This window comes from Pocillopora damicornis, chromosome 2 (genome assembly GCF_964200805.1).
Source record: "Pocillopora damicornis chromosome 2, jaPocDami1.2, whole genome shotgun sequence".
Taxonomy (NCBI): Eukaryota; Metazoa; Cnidaria; class Anthozoa; order Scleractinia; family Pocilloporidae; genus Pocillopora; species Pocillopora damicornis.
The window spans coordinates 25,968,098-25,992,456 of record NC_142671.1 but is presented as its reverse complement, the minus strand read 5'-3'; the positions used below and the strand labels follow the sequence as shown (position 1 = coordinate 25,992,456).

The 24,359-nt window shown below is 37.8% G+C and overlaps 1 pseudogene across 1 annotated transcript in view; it reads left to right on the top strand.

Moving 5' to 3' along the window:
* The window catches only part of LOC149050510 (DELTA-thalatoxin-Avl2a-like), an 18,998-nt pseudogene extending 11,403 nt beyond the window's left edge, over window positions 1–7,595 (top strand). Inside the window, exons 2-3 of the transcript XR_016184500.1 lie at window positions 2,656–2,709; window positions 6,021–7,595. The product of XR_016184500.1 is annotated as a DELTA-thalatoxin-Avl2a-like (transcript). The remainder of the gene's footprint in view (window positions 1–2,655; window positions 2,710–6,020) is intronic.
* Window positions 7,596–24,359: the final 16,764 nt, after the last annotated feature.

Sequence of the window (24,359 nt, the reverse complement as noted above, 5' to 3'; positions counted from 1 at the left end):
TGTCTTCATGATCAAATCCTAAGTCTCTCTTCGTCCTCAAGTTTTAATCATGACATTTTAGCTCTAGCTTGTCTTCTTTTAAAGCAAACTTTTGCAGCGCAAGAAACATATTAGACAAATTTCGTACTTCATTAGCTAGAGTAGCTAAGATCATGGGCAGTTGGCTTAAAGAAACCTACATGATACGTAGTTACAGCAGAGGTTACCGAATCAAATAACAGAAAGAACCTCAAAAAGACGCCGTGTATTTCCAGCCAGAGGGCAATCATAAAACAATAGCCAAAAGAGGAAAAGTTTTAAGAAATTACAGGTTCAAACACGAGTTGAAAATGACTTTTCTTTTTAGTTTTTACGCGAAACAGAGGAGGTTGAAAAGTTAGGGAAAAGATGGTGGGGAGCAGTCATACCTGACAACTTCAAGAGAAGATATGAGAGAAGCCCATACGATTCTGGTGTCTTGATTTACTAATTCGCTGTTATCACGTGTATACTCTTCAATCGACTAGTGATGTCAAAACTGGAAGTACTTTACCGTCGTTTCTTTCAATTTTGGCTCATTTTCCCAAACCAAAATTATAGGTCACGCTCAAAAGAATATAATTTCAACTGATGCTGACATCACACACTTCCTCTGAAGAAGAAAAGATTCTCCTTCTTCGAAAATTTGCTCTAAACATCAGGAACAACAACGAAGGTCCTTAGCTGCTAGAAGATACCGCTGACTAGCATGCGTTTTATCGCAAGTTGTGAGAACGTCGTCCTCAGGTTCCAGACCTCGCCAATTCTCCCTTTCTCTTCCCAACCCCCGGACTGGTCTCTTAATCCCCTTGAATAAACTCTTCTACAACCAGTGCTGAAGAGTTTTATTACAGTTTTTATTATAATGAGGGACTAGAAAATAAACTAACAAGAGCTCCGCTTTTAGGCTTACATATTATACAAACCCTTGTATAACCAACCTGCCCAACCCTTACGAGGTTGGTCATAATTCTTTTTACGAGTTTTTTAGGGTAACTTCCTCATTTATCTGAATATTCTTTATTTTGCAAAGCAGAAAACGGAATGGAAAACCGTTTCTCCTAAGTTGCGTCACTTTTAGCAACTTAAACTCCCTGTACTTGTCGAATTTCTGTGAAACTCGTTATAAAGAACCTATTCTTTAAGGCAGGTGGCATGATTACAAGATGGGAAGACTTACACAAATCCAAGGGACAAATCTTCTCTTTACACAATGCGTTGGTTTTGAAGCACTTCACATCCGTTTTCCAAGCTTGCTTTCTTTTCCAAAATGATAGATAGAAGGATGTTTTTCTGTAGGTTCAAGTTACATTGTACCATATTTTGGTTGTGGCGCTTTCCTTCCGTAGACACCGGGAAATTTTTCTCGTACAAAGATTTTTTCCTGTTAAAGCCTGCGTTACACACATGAAAGCGGTCTTCGAGCAACAAAAACTGAACACATGGTTTGATGCTACTCTTGCTTAAAGAACCGAGAAGTTACAATTCATAGACCCTAAAAGGCGAATGGCTGTACCAAAACTTTTCTCCGTAACTGCCGAGAACCAGTTACAACTAGTAGCACTCCTGATGAGAGGGAACAGGTTTTGCTGTTATTTCCGACATTCAGGGTGTTAGGGAACCCAACGAGAGAATTTTGAATGGCCACAACGTTAAACTGCGAAGATCGCTTTCATATTCACGCAACGTTAAAGTTACTCAAAAACTTTTTCAGACTTGGGGGCATATTTTTGCCAAACCTAAGGACCCTGTCACGAAAGAACAACGAACCGACGCTATTTATTCTATTCCGTGTAAGTAAGTAAGTATATCGGACAGACCAAACGTCAGTTTGTTAAACGTTTGAAAGAGCATCAAAAAGCGGTCTTCTTTTGCAAAAAAGAAAATTCAGCGTGATTTTCTAGTGATATTGTAAGCAGAAATTTTGTCTTGGTCACTCATTGGAGTTAATAGGTAAATATATTTTAAAAACTGAGGAGTTAAAGATTGGCCGACGGGGCGACGTTTTTAAACTACTGGCCTATCGTTTTCGTGTTGGCGGAAAAAAAAGAGAGCCAGAGGTTTCCCATTCCCAGGCGGGCAAATATTTATTATAACGGTGAAAACGGAAGGAAGAAAATCCTCTACCTCTTTAGATTACAACCAACCATCAAGACTAAGCAGTTTTATCCCTTCCTACATACGAGCGGTTTTTAACCATTAGTGGTTCAAACCCCAACAACGTGGTGCTACCGATTCGTAAAAAAATTGTCTCGCGCATAGGAAAAATATGTTTGCTCCTGGATAACCCCTCCCGGATAAACAATCCCGTTTTTACACTTAATTTACAGCTCAACATAGATCTAATACACCTGTTGATACCTCTTCACCCCTCCAGACAAGCTATTCCCTCCTGGAGGGAGTTTAGACTGGTTGATTAGTTCTCCTCCTGGATAACAAATCCCGTTTTTACACGTAATTTACAGCTCGACGTAGATGTAATATACCTGTCGATATCTCTTCACCCCTCCAGGCAAGCTTTTCCCTCCTGGATGGAGTTTGGACTGGTTGATTAGTTCTCCTCCTAGATAACCAATCCCGTTTTTACACGTTATTATCATTCAACAAAGATCTAATATAGTACGATCATCTCATCAGAATTTGATTGCACATCAGAATTGAGAGACGGAAGTGGTCGTTCACTGGCTGCAGGTGAGAAGAGAACATTTTTTTCCTCTTTGAGGTCAAATACATTCGCTTCATAGCGCAGTCAATGAAAACAATTATTCTTTGTAACAAGCAATATTTTCACACTAATTCTGCAAAAAAAATTGACACAAATTATGCAAAACTGCGGAGCAGAGGCCGATCTTTTCGAGTAAAATCAACCGACATTGGGATAACTACTAAAAAACACGTTTAATTCAAATATATTCAATGGCAGTCCTGCTTGATTTTCGCTCATGAAAATAGTTTCGGATAAATGTTTAGAAATTGTTCCATCCTGTCCAATTCTCTATTTTTGTGCCGCCATAAGCCAAAGTTGAATTTTGGCGTTATTACCTGAAAGGAATACTTATAATCTTGAAGATGAACATTGTTACATTATCTTGTCATTTTACCAGGTCACAAATCGGTATTCACGACAAAAACAAAATGTCCTTTGTCATGCAAATTATGTCCGCTTTCCAAATGAACTCTTGAATGTAAATGACTCAAACCCAAAAATGATCCCCAACTTGAACTGCTACTGATCTTAATGAAGATTGTAAATGATTCTGAAACTCAAATGATCATTATTTAATTTTTTGAAGGATTCCGCATTGAGTGATAAATCTAAAAGGAGTCTTTAAAATTGACATACCTTTCAAGTTGTACCTTCAACTTGCCACTAATTCCAAGTGACTTCCGAAGAATCCTTGTTACAGAGAAATGATCACCGATATCTTTCTAGTCACAATTCATCGAAGTCAGTGAACTGCTCTTTGACCCTCCTTTACTGCCAGATTCTTAATCTTCGAAAATATGGCTGCCATAGCACTTGATGAATCTGATACAGGAAATTTAAAGTACAGTTGACTATCATCGACATACGCGGCAGTATGACTGTGGATAATAGCACTAATTAAGTCATTGATATAAGTTGTAAAAAGCACTGGACCCAGGATTGATCCCTGAGGTACTCCGTTTGTTAAAGGTAGCATTTCTGAGACTGAGTCTTCGTATCGTATCCTTTGATATCTGCTGGATAGGTAGCTGCTAAACCAGGAAACTGCTGAATTTTAGTAGTTTTTCTAGTAATAAATTATGATTAAGACTGTCAAAAGCTTTTGACATATCAAGCAGTACAAGTAACGAGGCCGATTTTTCGTCAATTGCTTTCAAGAGGTTGTCTGAAACATTTATAAGGGCAGTTTCTGTTGAATGCATTTTCCTATTGCCACTTTGGTAGAGCGACAGTTTATCATTCGTTGTTAAAAATTCCACAAACTGCTTGTGTGCCAGTCTCTCACATACTTTCGATAGAATGGGTAACAATGATATCGGTCTGTTGTTGGCCAGTTCTTCTGAATTGCCTTCTTTGGGTACAGGTATCACTTCAGCAATTTTCCATGCTTTGGGAAAGGCAGCCATTTGAAACGAACTATTCACCAGTCTGGAGATCACAGGTGCGATGCTCTCACAGCTGGCTTTCAGGACTCGAGCAGAGATTTTATCATATCCTGACGCTTTGTTGGGGGCTAAACTCTTAATAACGGACTTGACATCAGTTTCTTTTATGTATTGAAACTCAAATCCTTCTTGTTCGGTATGTAGGCCGATTTCCATACTTTCCTCCCTAGGACCACTCTCATTATCAAAGCCTTGTTCCCTTGTTATCAAGTTTGTTTTATAGGCAGTAAGTTCGCCTACTGATGTGAAATACTTGTTGAATTTATTTGCCAAAGTCTCATGGTCCTCCAAAGTGCTCGGACGTTTAACAATACCTCGAGACATGCATCGATTTAAGATCTTCCAAATGGCATTTGTATTTCCTCTGCTGTTAACTATTTCGTTCCTTACATGGATTTATTTCAGGTGTTATGAACGGAATAGAGCGGGCTTTGATCTTTATACGTTTGATGGGTGCATGCTGATCCAACACCTCTAGGACGAGAGAATTGAATGTTTCTATTTGAGAATCTATATCATCGAAGAAGTGTACCATGTGCCACGGAACAAGAAAGAGGTCCTCGAAAAAGCTATCGGATGTGTACCTGGAATAGCTTCTCACGGAGGCTTATTTGGCTTTAACTTTAGGGCGCCTTATCCTCAATGTAATTTCAACTAAGTTGTGATCACTTATTGAGGGCGCTATGACTGAGCAAGAATCCGCTAGGGTAGGGTCGGTACACATAACGACATCAATCAGCGAGCTTGTTTCTGTGATTCTAGTCGGTTCCTTCACCAATTGTGTTAAGTTGAAAGTAGCACAAAGTTCTTTCAAGGTTCGAGTTGGGTTTCTTTAATCAAACATGCAAGCAAATACCTCCCAAAAGACAAAAAAAAAAAACTTTTTAAAATTGTCTCCAATCTTTGGCGTGTGATTTACTTATTCATCTGTAAGGAGCAGAACGACGTTAGATCTTAAATGAAGCGAAGAGCTCTACAAATCTTTTCTGCTATGTCTAAGGGTCTAAACCTTTTTAGTGAAGTGTTACTTCCAATTCAAGGCCCTAATCTTTAAAAACTGAAGTGAGTCTCTGGTATCCTGTTTTATCATAATCTAAGAGATTCAGGGAGCCAGTATCACAAGGTTTGTCAAAAAGCCGAATAGTTTTCTGTTTAAGTTAAGTGTCCCTCTGCCGGTATCGTCATTCTCATAGTTCGATGTTTTCTTATTTTCAGCGTCGAAAGTTTAATAGACAAAGGTTTACTTGATGGTCATACATTTAATTGTTCATATTTTATTAACTATTTAAGAGTGCGATTCTGCTTTCAGACCTTTATCTACCGTTTTCTTTCTTAACCGTTTAGAAGAAAAAACAAAAATACAAGTCGTAAGCTAACTCTTACTTTAGAAAATGGATTAACATTATTGCCTCTAAAGAAACGTTTTACTGATTAACGTTTGAGGTTGCTTACTTTTAATCAAGACGTAAACAAATAAACAACCGAACAAAGGCCCGTTGGTAGCTGCAACCTTGAAATGTAGTGTTTATTACTTTAAAATCCGACCCTCCCTAGAGGGGGAAATATCTCAAAGATCTTCTAATGTTGTTCAAAATCGATAGAACAATTTTAAAAGTGTCTCCCTAAACATTAACATCTAGATGAGTTAACTGAATTTCTCAGAGTAAAATTATCGAAATAAAATGTTAGCCTATTATTTGTTTCATTTGAGGCAAAAACAGTTCTAACTGGAGTGTCATGTATTCATTAAAACATTTCCTTTATTGCCCCACATTAAAAACGTTTAAACGTTTCGTTCCCGTTATGTGGCCACTTTCAAAAACAATTATGCAACGTTGTTTCCCCTGTAGATTGTACTTCAAAAAGCAGAATGATGCATTTCCCTTTGGTACTTCTCGTTTTTGTGTTATACACATTTAAAGAAACATGTGAGGCTACCGTTACCGAGTATTCTGAGCTGGGAAGAGTGATAGATCTTCGAAAGGTCAACTTACTGGCCAACTTCAACGAGCAAGAGAACAGGATCTTTGAGGAGCTCCCCCCCAAATGTCTCGTAAAGAAACCTTTGAAATCTTCAAGCAGCTACCTCGATTATTATGCAAGTACCAAGCAATTTTATAAATCACTTGCCACCCAGTCAAGCTTGAGCGCCTCTTTACAGTCCGCCTACTCGTTGGGTGTTACTGTATCAGTAGCAACAAACATCCAAACTTCAGAGAATACTGAAGTAAGTGGCATGTCCTTAAACAAGCAGGCGCCAACGGAAAAGATCCACGTCGATAAAGAATGTCTAGTAAATGCTGACATCTCAACATTAAAAGGAACATTTCTAAAAGACTTCGAGGACTTACCCGTAAACATCAAAAGTCCCTGGGAACAGAACTCATGGAGAGAGTATCGTAATTTTCTTAACAAATACGGCTCTCACGCCATAACTTCGGTGGTGCGCGGATCAAGATTTCAGCAGATGGCATTTGCAGAGAGCTCTAAAGCTTACACTGAAAGAGATTTCCAAGTAAAAGCTTGCCTTTCGGCCGTAGGACCTACCCAGGTTGGAGAGCTTGGCATTTCTGCGTGTTCAAGCATAAGCCAAAGTGAGATATCCAAAGTGAGCACGATGAGCATAAGCGAGAAACGCTTTGTCAAAGGTGGAAAAAGGGAAACAAACAGCGAGCTGGCAAACGGAGCGACGTCGGCTGAATTGCTTAGCCAACTCCTGAATGAAGCAGATGAATTTCCCGCGTCTATTCAGCACACCTTTATGGCGATCTGGACCATCCTACTAAGCCGATTTAAACAGGGATCTCCTAACAATATCAGAGCCACAAACCTCGAGTACTACTACCTTGGTTTCTTGAATTATGGTTGTGACTTCATAAGTAACGATGGACTTGCCATACAAAAATTTGACCATACCAGAGGCTCCAGTGAGAAGTATCCAGAATTCGAGTGTACCCTGGCAAAAGAGGGCTGCCACCAAAGCGATGACTGCCACTACAGACCCATTTGGTGCTCCTGTCGTGGTCCAACATGTGTCCGTTACACGAGAGTGAAAGAAGGTGCGGGTGACTCTAAGTTAACTGCATATCCAAATACATTTGAAGATTGGGGATGGCATGGTTGCGATTGGAAAGCTGCAGGATCTTATTGCGACTGCTATAATGACAATCGGGATCAGCGGAAAACTGTGTGGTCCCTGCCAAACAGAGATGCCGCTACACATAAAGCATCAACCAAAACGCTGCAAAAAAAGACAGAAAATTAATTTCTCCAAAGTACACTGCTGAAAAATAGAAATGAACGAGGAAAGAAACTTTAAATTTTGACGCGCTTACGTAATTATTGAAATTTGGCACGCTAAAAGTTAGAACTATGTATGAGTCTCATTTTGTCTGAATAAAGGATGTAATGTGTACGTCACCACATTTGATAGCACCCACACCCTGTTGGTGTAGAGATTGCATTGAAAGGCTATTTTCTTGAGAATGAGAGAGAAAGACAGAAATAACTACTCTTAAAATGTAGTATCAATTCAGGTTGATCTAAAGGGTATTGACTGAAGTCTCATCCAGGTTTGCGTAATTGAATGTTTCATAAAAGAGGCCATAAAAGCAAAATAAGTAAAAAATTTAACAATCGCTAAAATGATTTGTCGTCTCCTCTGATCGCTCTAGCCTAAACAAGATCCAGATGGATTGTCCTTCCTTTAGTTAGATCCTTTCAACCTGGAAAATGGATGAAAGAGTTGATATTCCGACCCCTTAAACATAGAGGGCAAAATTACTAAATGCTGATCGGCTCAGACAAAGGGTATGTATCGCTATCGGACATTATTTCAAGAGTATTTCAACGCTGACTAATACAAAATTACAAGAGTTGTGAGAGATTTGTAAGTGTCAACGGAGAGTTTTCCCCTTTTTTACGTCATCACCCGCTAGCTCGTTACCAATCTATGGGACACCTTTAAGACAAAATGAAAGCACTTAAGGACCCAAAAAAAACCGAGCGTTATTTTCTTGGAATTTTTCTTCTGTTGAAATTGATTTATACATTTGTACACTCCTTAGAATTTAAAACATTCAAAAAGGCTTAACTTTGCCTAAAAGTACTACAATGAAACCCCTCTAAAGTTGACACCCTTGGGACCGGAGGAAATGTCCGATTTAGAGGGGTGTCCAGTGTACTGAGGTTTTACCCATAAGGTAATTTTATGCCGCATAGTGTATTGTCTGGCTGTAAGTACCAGTACATGGTACACGAGTACTAATAAAGCACATCAGTAAAGAAGCAAAAAACATGGATCACAAGGAAACTTTTCAACGTCACTTTATTTAATGTACAAAAAAATTAAGGGTTACAACATGGTAATATGATTGTCGCTTTTAAATCATTTAAACATGAAATGTTCAAGATTCTCTGTCTAAATTTCCAAGATGCTTTTGGAAAAAGGAATCCAATGTCAGTTGCATCTGACTACAACGTTGTTCAACTTTTTTCTTTTGGTTAAATTTTCCAGCTCTAGAACCAGTTGGAGATAATTCTCATCTTTGTGATGAATGTTTTAACTTAATAACCATATCAAGCACTTCTCTATGTGAAAGGTTACTTCCAGGAACATCAACATGTTTCTCCTCATCATCATGGACAAACTGTTTGTTCGACTCTTCAGCTATCGGTTTAACAAAGCTTGATATCAGGTCTCTTTCCCAGTTCCCAGTGTTTTCTTCTGTTGGCGGTTCAATGTCAACGTTTTGCAAGAACGACTGATCGACTCTCAACTGTTGAGCAAGAAGCGACAGTGAAATGTCGTCTTCATCTTCGTAGTCATCTTCTTATTCGTCTGTCACAGGAAAGCCAGTGGTTTTGAACCCTTTATAAGTGTCGATGGTGCTGTCTCAGACCATGCCTTGGCTATCCAGTTGTAGCGTCTAGTAAAGTTATTTCTTTACAGAGTTCAGAAACACTTTCAGCCCTTTCGATCTTGCTTAAAAGCGATAGTAGTAGATGTTTCTTGTATCGTGCTTAGAAAGACACGGAGAATCCCTTGATCAAGTGGCTGTTAATGGGATGTTGTCTCTGCTGGAAGAAACTTAAAGGTTACGTTCGAGAGCTGAAAGTCGCCATTTGATGAGGCATTATCCAAAAACATCAGTGTGGAGTCGTTTTCGCTTCGTCTCTTGATTCACATCTTTAATCCATGCCAAAAAGATGTCGTTTGTCATCCAGGCTTTCTTGTTGGCAATGTAACTTACTGGTAATTGCTCAGGCTTTATATTTTTAAAACAACGAGGTTTTCTGCGCCTTTCCGATAACCAACGGCTTGAGCTTTTCACCAGTGGCACTACATGCAAGCAAAGTTGTAGCTCTCCCTGTAAAATTTCATTGGCGGCGAATTTTTTTTAGCAGGGCTGGTTTCATTGCTTTAGCGTCGTGGTACAAAATTAAAACTTCATTCAGCTGATTCGTGCGTTTCACAGTGAATTGACACTAACTGGAAACTGAAATAGCTTCCTGCGAAATAGAACAACAGCGTGCGTTTTTTACCTTCTTAGTGAAAGGAAATTTTGCCCTTTATATTGAAAACAAGTGATCGCACGTTTCCTTGTAAACTTAAGGATACATATCTTTAATAATTCTGCGCGACTCGGGCAATTTCCTCTACTTCTGAAAACACAAGTGATATTTCTCTAAATTTTACTCAGCCCATGCAGTTATTTACATCAATTCACTCCTTCCATTCCTACCTTCCACTTTATTTTCCGAGGCCATTAGCTCGCAGCCTCTTAGTTGATTATTGTTTTTTTCTCTTTGTTGTCTTCTTGTAAATGGCATCTATTGACGATTTTCACCCAAAACGGCACAAAAAGGAAAGATACTAAAACTAAGTGTCTAAAGAAGAAAGTTTGAGTGGTAATTGCAAACTGACAAGAGAAGTTGAGAGGAGAAGCAGGCCGCGACGAACGCTGACTATACCGTTAAAAGTCTTCTCATTATCTAAGTGGTATATCGTTACTGATAACATGATAACAAAGGATCTAAAAGAAGGAAGGGAAATTCGTTCTGGATCTGGTTAAATACTGACACACAAAAAAAGAAAAGATCTCAGTAACTTTGTATGATTAAACTACCATAGGAATAGGTAAAGAATAAAACAGTTTAACAAGAATAACTGGTGAAGCATAAACATCGTGAATTTCTTTATACAGGTAAAATAGTATCAGCAGTACTTGTGAAAATTATGTGATGAAAATTAGGTTCATATCGAAAAGAAACTCGGCGATGTCATAGCCTCATCACAAAGTTCAGTTAGAGATTAATTATTCCTGAGAAAAAAATTTTTGGATAACTCAACTGAAGAACTAAAAGCAACTGATGAAAATAAATCTGCTTCTTAAAATGTCTTATCATTTGATATTTGACATCGCTGAACGACAAATTGGTGAGATTCGTACAATTACAAACAGTTTTGTAGACTATTAGTCTGATTAGGCATCTAAAACCTGTGTAGAGCGCGTAACACGAGTCAAAAAAACCCTATTTGCAGTCAAAAAACAGGAAAATAAGATAACAGAAGGATTAAGAACTTTCTAGAAGTGCGTTCTTGAAAAAAAAAAATAACAATTTTTACTTCTCTGGAAAGGTCACGCAGTCACGCTACAAATACTATTTCTATACGTGGAATTTCTTGATGGTGGAAAGTAGAAAAAAACATTTTCCAGTCTTATTTTCTGGAAGCATGGCGCAGTTAATGAATTTATGGGGCTATTGATATTTCCTATCAAATAAGGGGGGCAGAGTTTCCCGTCATCCGCGGTATGGAAAAGCCGAAGTTGTTACACTCGGGAACTTGTACGTCAACAAGCACGCGACATGTCACTTTGAAATCTCCTCTCCTGTTACAGTTTCCTTATTGTAAACTGTGCGATAATGATAATAGACGATCAAATTATATGCTAATGAATGTTTTGTTCTGTACAAGAGCCCTATTTCCTGATTTTAGCAAATCTTCAAAGTAATAAACGACTGAAGAAAGAAACGCTACGATTTTCCCACTGATTTTTCGCCTACATGTGCATCTCTCTAAACGTGAAATTTTCCATTCCTACAAAAATCTCGTTTTTTTTCACATTTTTCACCTTTCTTGATCAATCATCCTGTATAAAGAGCTAAAAAAATGTAGGTTTACTTGGTCAAGTGACCGCCTAAAGCAAGAATTGCGTGACAGATGTAGTTGAGAGAAACTTGTCACAGTCGCAGATTTTAAAAGGCATCCAAGACAAAATACGGTAGTGCCCAAAGATTTTTTGACGATTTTCAGAGATGAAATAATGGGTTATAAAGGGTTATTAGGATTAGTCTTGTGGCTCTCTGGCAACGGGAGATATTTCACCTCAAAGTTGTCAAATATTTGGATGAATCGAAAAGTCTAAAAGCACAGTCGTATATTTGCCTCTGTTCTTGACAAGCCGTCAATCAAATTGACTGATACTTGCGACGGACATTAACTAAGGATGTAAAAGTATGTGTGCAAACTCTCAGAGTAATTGGTTAAATACCATCGCAGTGAGACCTTCATACATTTTACTTATTTTGAAGCGGTTTCCTTAGTGAAAACCAAGAAAACCCGGGGGATATGGTCTATCTTCCCCCGGAAAAAATTGAAACAGAAACCAGTCTGTCTTTTTGAGTTTTGGGGTAGACCCTTTAAACTGGCAAAGTTTCATTGAAATCGGTGAGATGGCATGTAGCACAATTGCCCGGTGCTCTCGTGGACACGCTCTTAAGAAATCTGTCAAAGGAAACAAAACTAAGGTATTGTAAAACTCGAAATTTTCAAAGACAAAGCGTATTCAAATACAGGTATCCTGCTGATTTCCAAATTTGTTTTCAGATTTATCAAAAGTTCATCAGACGATTTTAAAACACCATGACCAACTTGCTTGTGTGGTTGTTGACAACTTGATTCTGTTACCCTGAAGGCTCGCTACCTTTCCACTCCAACGCACGCGCATGCCCAGATATGTGTTCGGGTCTCACCTAATGTTTTAGCTTATTATTCAACACTTTTCAGAGGGATTGAAAAAAGAAAACATATGAAAGAAGAGCTCTTTATGACTTACATAATTAAACTAGTCCTGGGATAAGCCAAAAGATGGATGTTGCTTATGTGGAATAACAGTTAAAGGTCTTCGTTTTGTTTTCACTGACCAATTTAAAGCCTTTTGATTTTAAACACGTACTTTCTGATGCGTTTTCGCCTGCTGTCCAAATCAAAACACCCTTGATGATCTTTCAACCCAAACAAGCAACGCGCAAGACTAATACATGTCGCAATTTCCACGGTTTTCTAATAGCGGGGCTATTACCATTAGTTGAGTAGTAACCTATCAAGCCAAAAATATTTGGACGTACGACCGTACGACCGACCGTACAAGGTGCTACTTTTAGCATGCGTGGCCAATAGACCTTTTTACAGTTCCCGGCGCCATATTGGATTAGTAACCGCGCACACACGATAACGAGGCTGGGGTTGACCCGGCGGTTCTTTCAAACAGCTGATCTGCTAACATTTCACGTTCTTTCCATGCACTTTTCAATGCGATTTCTCCCTTCAAAACGGTTCTTTAATACAACAATATGGAAATTTCGTCATTAGATTACATCCAGAAACTCGGAGCAAAAGATTTCAGGGAGATTTTAAAATCTAATTCAAAATCGAAGGGCGGAATTAAAGCCGACTTAATGTCGAAAGTTTATGCTTTGCTGATGTGATACGTCCTTCCATTGAGTAGTGGAGAAAACCAAAAAACTTCTTACAGATGTCCAGGACCTAGAACAAAACCAGAGCGACCTCAAATACGAAACAACTATGGTAAGGATTTCAGCCCTTGGATGGTCGAGCGATCTCTGTAATTCACCCGAGATTAATTTCATTCAGCTTTACGATTACCCTGTTGTTTCACGAGAATATCGCCACATCGTGTTGAGAGGAACGCATTACAGGAAGTACCACAGAAGCTGTTCAGTGTGGCTTAGAAAGCAAGGCAAAGGCTGTAGCCCTCTAGCTAGAGGAGATTTGTTATTGCTGCTGTTGTTGGTGTGGTACTTGTTGTTGTACCATATTCTTCAGTTAAAGTTGTTCCCATTTTTTTTACCAAGATGTATTTTTTAGTTTGCCATTTGTACATTGTTTCCCATGGGAAACTATACAATAGAGCCTGTAGAACCACTTAATTATAACCCTTCTTTCTATCAACCCATGAGGGAAACTGTAACTAACAGATGTTATAATATTTTGAAACCCATCTGGCCCAGGACAACTTATGCTCATGATACGTTGAAAACCATTTCAGTTTGCGACTCATGGTAATTTATTAGGTGGCAAGACAGCATTTAAAGAATCAGACCAAAATATTAGACAATTTAAAAACTCCCAAAAGTGACTGATTCATGTAACTTCTCCCTATAATATTCAAACACTATCCAGCAAACAGATTATGATAATACTGAAACTTATCAGGCAGAAGTTATCTTAATCTTACATCAAATTCTCATAACTTGTTTACAAGTAAACGTGTAGCAACCAGAAGGGAGAATTAACAATCAGATCTTGGGTATTAAGGGTTAAAGGAAGAGAACAGAAATTCTTCCTCTCAGCTACTGATCTCAACAATGCTAGTCCTTTACACACATTTAAGTTTCTGTCAGAGATAAACATTAAGTGAATTGATTTTCCCATTCTTAGCACTCAGGCCTTCTGACACAAAGGTTTGCGTAATGCATTGTGTGTTAATCAATGTTATGATAATATAATTTTGAGATGTAAAGAAGATACTTAAAAGATTGAGAAATATATCCAAATCAAGATATTTATTTTATACTGTTACAGTTACCTTAAGATTTGTTTGAAAGAGAATCTTTCAGACCATGGAATTGTATGAGAAATTATTTTTTGCGAGACTTCTATCAAACTTTATATTGTGAGGACAATTTTGTCAACAATAAAATTTAGTGTCATAGTTCATCTTCGTGTCGAGAACCCTTTTAGTTGGTGAAACTCGCTTTTTCTTTTTTTCAAGTTTATGCACGGAGACATTAAGTATACTTATATGCTTATCTTATTCTCTGTGAATTATAGATGAGGGTTACTATTGTTGCAAAATTAGTACAAATTTTCTATTAGGTACCTGAATTGTTTTAAGTTCAATAGAGATCTTTTATTCCGGCAGTAAGTCAATAAGTTCAGTACTGCTCACCTGTTTACTACATGGCTTGCCTAAAACACTCCTAGCAGAGAAACTCTTGGAAAGTAATTGCTTTTAATAAAATAACCGAGACGCTGTATCTTCAGAGTTTTCACTTATTATAGCAGACCCAGAAAACTGACATAAATTTGGTAGCAATTGTGACAAAAGCTGTTTTAAGTAGTTGTTGTTTTTGTTTTTTATGATAGCATAGTGATCCAATTTGGATGCCACATGGAACTCTCAAAAATATTTTGTGTGCTTTATGTATCAATTAATTTGATGCTTCAAATTTAACGGCGAGCGCAAGTTTCTACCTCCTTCTCTCTTTAATCAACTATCGCAGGATTTACGCTGTTCATTTTAAAGAAAATCACGCTTTGAGATGAGATTGAGTCAGCGATGTCCATGTTTACATCAATCCTGACGCGGTAATTTGATTTTGACAATAAAGTGGTTTAGCAAGAGGACGGGAACGTCATTTCAGAACGGGGAAGCGCGCGGATAATCTGGATGCGACTCTATTTCAACTTCCGGTGTTAGCGTTGCTGTTCTCCCCATCAAGTTCAGGACGTCATTTCGCTGGTTTTCCCGTCGTGATCAAAACGCCTAGGATTTGCATTAATTGTGCACTTATAAACGAAATAATGCTGTTTGGAATGATTTCAGAACTCATTTCCAGGATAACCAGGTTCCTTTCTTTGTTTTATTCGGTAAATTTGTGAAAATTTACTTACTCCTTTCGGGAATCCAGAATAAATGTAGCAGTGCTACATTTATTCTGGATTCCCGAAAGGAAACACAATCGTCAGCAAGCGATCTAAGATTTTAGGGCTCAGTTACCTTTTGTAATTGAGCGTGGCTTTAAGCAACGTAAGGGCTTTTCTTTGATACATTTCTTAAACCATGTATGAAAACTCTAAGAACGGGTGCTGTTAATTTTATCGTGAATTAATTCATCAATAAATTAAACTTGCTTCATGTTGAAGTTTATCAAAATGAAACAACACGAAGGTTACTTGCTATATTATTCAGTGTTATTTGTTGTCATTGTTGTTTTAACCGTGATTAAAAAGTGTTCTGCGAATTGAAGTCAGAGATAAAAAAAAATTGAGAATAGCTTGGGTTTGCACTTTTTTATGTCTTTATGTTTTGATCAGCGCCGGTGAAAACTAAGACAAGAAAGTCATCTACGAAAGAAAATAACAATCAACTTGATTTCGGCACGGCTTTCTAAATCTATTAATTTCATTCAGTCTTGAACGACTTTATTCGTCAAAAAATTAAGTTAAACAAAAACAAAATAAAACAGGAACGAAGTCTGATTCCTCAGTCTAACCGTTTCGTTGGTGACTAGTTTGAGTGCATTTTATTCGTTCATGGTTAAACGGGAACTCATTGTAAACAACTCCATCGTTGGGTCGCTTGATCTCTACATGTTTTCGCCATAACTCCTGATAACTCCGTTCAAAATGCATTGCAACTCTAAGAAGGTGGTGCTTAAATAAGGTGTACTGTCATGATTGAGAAGAATATTCAGAAAACAAGGGAAAAACGGCGACGATTTCAATTCCAAATTATACTTTACAAAATTATGAAGAAAAACGAGTAGTCCTGAAATCTAGAAGCACGAAACGAAATGACAACGATACAAATCATAGAAAAAAAATATAGTAGGCTTCAAAATTTGATAGATGAATCTGCAGACTCGAGACTTAACTGGAATGGAATAATTTCAAAGTTTAATCGCCCGTGTGGATTCATATCAACAACTCACTTGTAGTAAACTATCCACGGTTTGTGCTTGTTACACTCTCAAAGAGGATTATTTCGTTGTCTTTCAAGTGGTCTATGAAACCGAAAATTCAAAGCTGATAATGATCCTAAAGAGCCAAGGTTAGGATATTCAAGAACAAATATAACGTGGAAGGTTCGTTGAAACGACTGCTAAGTCACTTTTCCACACAACGCGACGGCGTTCTCGACCCAGTTTTTTCTTGGCATTTTTGCTGCGCGCGCCGATCTGAAATGACGTTCCCGTCCTCTTGCTAAACCACTCTAATATTGTCATATGAGAACCCGTCAAACATCTGAGAATTAAATTACGGACTGCAAAGGTGTGGTGTGAACAAACTCACGGGTAAAACAGAATTAGTTCTACTGCTGAATGAGTTAACTTCATTGCTTAGTCACGGTACTTTTCAGCGCTATGTTTTCATGCTTTCTGCTCGATTCGTACGAACTTCAGGAAATAATCTCAATTGTCTCACAAAACATGGAGCCACTCTCTCTTCTCTCAACATCTCGAGGCGTACTTACTGCACGGGTTATGATGAACATGCTTGCGATACGATATTTTTCCTTTATGCTAAAAACTGAAGAATCAGTCTCTGAAATCGATAGTCATCACATTTTGCAAGAAGAATCTGAGCTGTGATCGTGTAATTAAACGGAGTCTTGGCAATTTGAGCTCACAAGCACGCTGGTAAGCAAATGGTTGGCGTAAATAATTGTTGTTTACAGTTTTTGAATTCGAGAGCCGTTTTTGAGTGTCCGTTTCTGTAAACTTCTTGGATATTTTCTGTTGAATTTATTGAGGTACAATCTCGGAATTTCATAAGTGATTATGAACGATAAATTCGTATCGGCACCATAATTTAGGGAGGTTTTGTTGACACATTATCAGTTCACAATTCGTGATTCTGTAACCTACTTGGATATTTTCTTTTGAATTAATTGAGTCATACTCTCGGAATTTCATCAGTAATTAAGAGCGATAAATCCTTATTTGTAGCACAAGTGAAGCACATTTTAAACTTTCCATACGATTTTAGGAAACTATCTTTAATTGACCCTCGATAAATCGTTCTGCCATAACGCATTGATTATTTTATAATTTTGTAGCCCCAAAAGCCCGGCTTATGACTCTGGAGGTGCTGAACTTGATATATTTGATATACAAGGCACCCTTGAAGGAGGAAGGTTAGAATAAAATAATTGCTTTTACGACCGTATATTGCAGAAAGATAATAAGATAATAAAGATAATTGCTTAAAAATACCTATTATAGCTTTCCTCAGAAGCTATATTATATTATATTATATTAGCTAATATAGAAGCTATATTAGTAATAGCTTTCTTCAGAAGCAGAGACACGTAGGTAATATGCTTCTGCTTTATTTTTATTGTGAGGGGTTTCTTTTTATGTAACATATATCCATTCCTTTAATTTCCTCTTTAACCTGCCTACCAAATAATTAAATTTCATGTTTTAACCCTTTAACTCCCAAGATCTTATTAGTAATTCTCCTTACTGTCTGCCAAACAATTATCATCATATTTGTTTGGAGAATTTGGTACTGAATCAGTTAGTAATCTCGTAATTGATATTTTTCTTAAATCTCATAAGTTGTCTACATGATATTGTATAGATTTAGTAAGGAGAAATTCTGTCTTGGTCACTCACAGGAGTTAAAGGGTTAATTCTAGTGTGGGAAGCTAAAATAGAAGTGTTGCATAGTTCTCTTTACAGACTTGATTTAGGCGAGAACATCAGTAAACTAGTTGATGTCATATGCTCCTCCTGAATCTTTAATTTTATTACCCTGGTCTTTTTCACAAAGCCTCTTTTATGAGTGGTCGTCAGTAAAAATCGAGCAGAGGTGTTGAAAATAAAAAAATTGAATTTTTTTCAGACTTACCCAGAACATAGGTATGAATGGCTCTAGTTACGTGAAAATATCAAAAATGCCGAAAAAATATTATTTTGGTAGAACGGTGGCATTTTGTGTTTTGGGGGTTCATAACCGTGTTTTCCCGGTGAAATAGTGCACCTCAAGATAACGGCCAAAAAAATTTTTTTCGTCAGCAATTCGGAAACCACATAACAATTCTAAAACAAGAGATGTTTTTCAAAGGTTCTGAAGTATTTTTCCAAGATTCCTTAAAAAATGATTTTTTTTAATGAATTTTCTAATTCAGGGAAAATTTCACCCATCAAAGCATAGCTCAACTTTGGCGACTAAAATCGGCCATTGTTATATGGCTCCATAAGCTGAGACAATAACCATTGTCAAGAACAAGGTTTCTTCTTTTAGAGACTGCAATAAAATTTTTGGGCTACTTAAACTACGAACTTTTAGAGCCATTTATGTAAGTGTATTTGAGCTCAAGAAGGGCGTTACGTGACCAATGTGATTAGCACGTCACATTAAGAAAAACGTTAGCAAAACACTCGAATTCCCTCTTATATCATACAAAAACTTCGAAACATATTCATATTCAATGTACATATGATTTTCTCCTGAAGCCAAAAAGTCAAGGCAATCTGGGCAATTTTTGATAGTATGCAAATTACTGGTTTATGTTGTTATAACGGCCATGTTCGCAACTAATACCAACCCAACAATAACAAAAACTTTTTTAACATCAGAAGGAATTTCCCAGGCTATAATTGCACAAAATGTTACCTTTAGAAGTGGTTTCCATGCCAAAAGTATGCACTTTAGCCCCCATTTCTTGCCACTTCAGTGCGATCGTTGGTATGTGATTGCATTACACACAGGAAGCCCATTAAGTGAGAATGATACCAACGTTTTTGACAGATCAAGGTTGGTCTTTATAAAATCCTTTCGATCTAAAACACGTTTATGTAAACGTGAGGTTTTCACTGCCAATTTTCTTATAACAAAGCTACAAAGGGATAATGACATATCGTAACTGTGTATGACACATATGCACCTATTGTTACTATTTCTCTCAAGACAGTTGGAATAATGTTGGTGTCTGTCTTTTCCAGGAGTCCTTACTTTCTGAATATGAAGACTTAGGTCACTTCTAGCTGGAAATTTTCTATTTTTCTTTGCACGTACACGACTTTGTCAGTTCATTGATCAGACCAATGTATGGCGCTTTTCGTGTAGCAGGAAGGGAATCAATTTCCAAGTGGAAATATGTGCATATATCTTGAAGGAAAGAAATACTGAAACGAGTAAGTTTGTTCGTGGCACACAGTTGACAGAGGCTATATGTGTCATAAAAAATGGGATGACTAAGCTGGCACCCTTGAATTATCTTGTCACGAGCTAAGGAGTATGCCATTTCTTCATCAATGGCTGGTACATCGATCTCTGCTACCAATCCTACCTGTTTGATCTTTGCTGCTGACCTTGAGAAATACGACTTTATCTGCTGTGGTGATAAAAACTCACCAAAAGCAAATCGACACTCTCCGTTTTCATTTTTAGCACGACGCATATCACTCGCAACTTGGGATGGATCTTCTTTGTAACCAGTTTCCTGGCCAAGTTTGAACTTTTCATCGATATAATTCTATTAGTTTTCAATGAAATGCGTTTATTTCTTAGACGCCTTCAGTGCTCAGCCTTCTGAAAGTTTTTGTTCGAGCTTGACATCAGTACATTGGAGCTGGCCATCTGAGGTTGTGTGCTTGTTCCCTCTGTCAGCTTTTGCATATAGAGTATCTTTGCTTTATCAATGAGGGTAGTTTTCTCTTCTACTATTCCGCACTTGCGGTAAAGAATATGATATTCGAGATTCAAATACTTCTGGAATTCAAAGACGCATCCTTTAGAGGGACATGAAAATAAGCCACTGTGGAATACCTCTTCACTTTCGTCTCGGGCTTCACCTTCATCTTTCTCTTTTTCTTCTACTACTTCCACTGGGGTATTCTCCAATGATACTACAGGGCGCTGTGTAGCAGTTTGATTTGACGTTTCCACAAAATCTCCAGAGGAAAGCTTTATTGCAGTCAAAGATATTGGCAATAGACTCACTTGAACTAAACAGAAAAATATTGAATACTAATATTTCTAACATAAATTTTAACATTGCAGAGGACCATATATATTTTTAGTTTATAACTAGTGGTTGTGCAATTTAAGATAATTTCATATTGATTCTCACCTGGTACCTTAGACTACTGAAGGGTTTTCCCTTTCCCTACGTTATAAGCTCTCCATATAGTGATACTTTCCTCGTTGTTTGTGTAGCTGAAGTTATTTAGTGTGCTAATCCCCTTCCATTTGCCTTGCGTGCCAACTGTTTCATCTACTACGGTGTCAAGAAGGGCACCCCTCACTCCACTTACTCCACGTGACCCCACCGGAACAAGTGAAGATGTTAAAGCATAAAGCTTTTGAGACTGTTGCAGAGTCATGCCTCGATCACCTCTCCGCGAAGACTTCCCATGTGGAGTCCGATCCGATGGACAGGGGCATTTTTTTTTTATTGCATAGCAATCTAGTCCCGAAGTCATCTCTATGTCTGGAACAAGTTGAAAGTTCAACTTCAAATATCCCTGAAAAAGCGAAGTCGTTTACTTGTTCATTCAGAATGATAGAAATACAAAGCAAAACAAACAAGCAAACCATACAAACACAAACGCAAACACACACACACAAACAAAAACATAAAACAACGAAACAAGCAAATGAAATTTCAAATCATGGGAACTTAGTTTGGTGTAGAGAGTGCGCAATTGAGTGTAATTCCCGGCCCTCCCCCAGACCCATTTCGTAAAATAATGTAAATATAATGGATATAATTTTCAATGTATAATGTGTATACTTATTAAATAAATGAATGAATGAATGAATGAATGAATGAATGAATGAATAAATAAATAAATGAATGAAGGAATTAGAGGGAAGGAATGGATAGATAGATAAATTAATGAATTGTAGGCATGGACCAATGCATTATATTTCACGACAACATATAATGCTGACTGGCATCCTGTTGTCTTGGATTCAAGTGTTTATGTGGATTCAAGAAATAAATCTTAAAGCAAAGATAAAATCCAGGGTATTGAACTATGTCACGATATGACCTCATTGATCTTAGTGCAAAATACAAAAGCAGGACAAAGAGGGATACAGTATTTGCCTTTGATAAACATTCTTGACATTAATGTGACGTGCAAGTCACGTTGGTCACGTAACGCGCTTCTTGTGCTCAAATACGCTTATATAAATGGCTCTAAAAGTTCGTAGTTTAAGTATCCCAAAAATTTTATTGCAGTTTCTAAGAGAAGAAACCTTGTTCCTGACAATGGTTATTGTCTCAATTTATGGAGCCTTGTAACAATGGCCGATTTTAGTCGCCAAAGTTGAGCTCTGTTTTGATGGGTGAAATTTTCCCTGAATTAGAAAACTCGTAAAAAAAATCGTTTTTTCAGGAATCTTGGAAAAAAAACTTCAGAACCTTTGAAAAACATCTCTTGTTTTAGAATTGTTATGTGGTTTCCGAATTGCTGGCGAAATGAATTTTTTTCCGCCATTATCTTGAGGTGCACTATTTCACCGGGAAAACACGGTTATGAACCCCCAAAACACAAAATGCCACTGCCCAGGTAAAATGTCAGGCGGGATATAGGCGGGATCCCGGCAATCCCACCCAGGATCCCAGGTGGGAATGGCGGGATCCCGCCCTTGGTGGTGGGATCCCACCTTTCCCACCTGGGATGAAAATTTGATCCCACCTGGGATCCCGCATTTAATGCGGGATTCCTGCATCCCACCCGGGATCTTAGGTGGGACTTATGCATTCTACCCAGGATCCTGGTCGGGATTTACATATCCCACCTGGGATTCTTTATCCCACCCACGAAAATATTGTTTTGCTGTTTTTATTCTTACAAAACATTTTTGTGAGAGTTCCAATACTTATGGATCATCCACACACTCCACAAATATTTGGCACGCGGACAAGACAGAGGTGGTCACTGTTCCCTTCGAGAAAATACACCTTTTAAATGACTTCTTCAATTTGCTTTATTTGAAACTCTGATCTGAAAATATTTTTAAAACAAGCCTTGTTAGTAGTGAGAAGTACAAACCGAGTTTCTTTTCATTACTTAATTTCTGAAATGTCCCAATCACTGGACCTCCTAAAAAATATTACTTCTTTATATTTTTGGTGCAAAATACAATTCCTTCTTTACATACAAATGAAAAGTACAAGTCACAGTTCAATAATAACAGCTCTAAAGTTTACTCTTTGTTCTTCTCTGAGTCAGCGATCAACAAAATTTTTCTATACCTTGTAGGTCTGGTATAAAATTTTACTTGTAGTATAAAATGACGACCTTGTATCTTCGTCCTCTCCACCCCTTTCCAAGCTCGGGAACGCTTCGGACTGTGCAAAACCATTTGCAGACGAGAATTCCAATGCACCTCTGTAATCGCATGTAGTTGCTTCTGTCTCTCGTGCAAATGTTTTCTCCGTTATGAGACGCACTTGACTCTGTTGGCACCACTGCTAGTTCAGTGGAAAGACCGACTGAGGAATCGAGATGGCTAGCTGTGTTGGAACGTGTTGCTGAACGCTTGTTGTGGTCAAGCCTTGTTGATTTGGGTACTGGTACACTGGGATCATCTAGGTATCTCTTATACTTCCTAATGTGATTGGCTTGTGTTGTTTCTCACCTTCGCCGTGAACATAACTCAAGTGGGTTTCGAGTCTTTCTTTCCTCGAAAACTTTCGGCCACAAATCGTGCATTCTTGTTTGATTCTTGTCGATTATTTCTACATAGAGTGAATTCACATCATTATTTATGTCATCATCAAAACATGAGAGGAGAACCGGTCAGAAGAGACAGAATAATGTTGCGCGCTTCTCTTGAGACTGCAATGGGTCAAGCCAGCGGATTCTCTTTGCTAAAAAGTCCACGTGATCATGCCCGTGATCGGAAACAAAGAAAACTTCATTTGGCGCTCATCTTTGAATGTACTTTTCATCGGTTAACCGCTCTTGCCAGAAGTTGTTTCTTTTCTCAATTGTTTTGCGTAATATAACACTTCTAAAGATGAGTTTTATTGTGGTTCAATGGGAAAACGAGAACAGCGTGAGTGTTTTAAATGAAAAGAAAGTCGTTGGCGCCGTGGAATTAAAAGAAGGGACAATTAACAGTTGACATATCGTCTGGTTCAAACAACGATCGAGTGGCCATTTAAAGCTAGGATTTTTAGAAGTTTGTGGTGAGTACAAATTGCCATATTCGTTACGTGATCAAAATCTTATCAAAGAATAGAAATAACGGCTTGGATTAAGCTTACCTAACGCTCAGCGCAACTGAAACTCAAATAATTCTGAGAATCGAATTGGTCACTTGCATGCTGCAGTTTCCTAAGCTTACACTTTACAATGAAATAAATCTATGAGTAAGGTTTCAAGATTATTTTAGTCACATTTGGGAACATTCTGACCTTGCTTTGCTTTGAACAATTCGACTGAAGAGAGAGCAGACTTTCAATCAGTACCTTTGTCAAAATTTTGACAACATGAATTATTGAGGTTTTGTCTTTCTTCTATTCTTTGATACACATCAGCCAATTTTTTTAAACGTGGAGCCTTATTACACTGTAGATGGTCTGCTTAAATGATGAAGAAAAAGTAATATGCTGAGTTGTGCTGTTATTATTTAACAATGTTCAGTTAAGAAATTTGTTAATGAAACATATCAAACACATGCTGGTTCATTGCAAATAAATTATGAGATCTTTATCACATATAGTCTGTGTATTCATGTACTGTTTGAATCATTTATGATCAACAGCTTGGTAAGACAATGGGATCCCATTGGAGGTGTCAGTATGTTCTATGGCTAGTTGGAAAGTTTTGGACCCTCAGTGGATTGATGGGGTCTATAGCTCACCTAGAAAAGATTTAATCCTCTTAATTTTATGGATTAGGTTACAAAAGGAATTGATAAGATATCCTATCTGGTACATTTTATAAATCTGTGGTCTCCAGTGATAAACAGGATCCCTCAAAGGATTTTTCTGAAAGTGGGAAGCCATCTGTAATTTTATGCAGGGTCTAAACTGGGATTGGCAGGATCCCAGATGCAATCCCGCCTGGGATATGATTTCCCAGGTGGGAAACTATCTGAAATTTGAGGCAGGATCCCAAGAGGGATT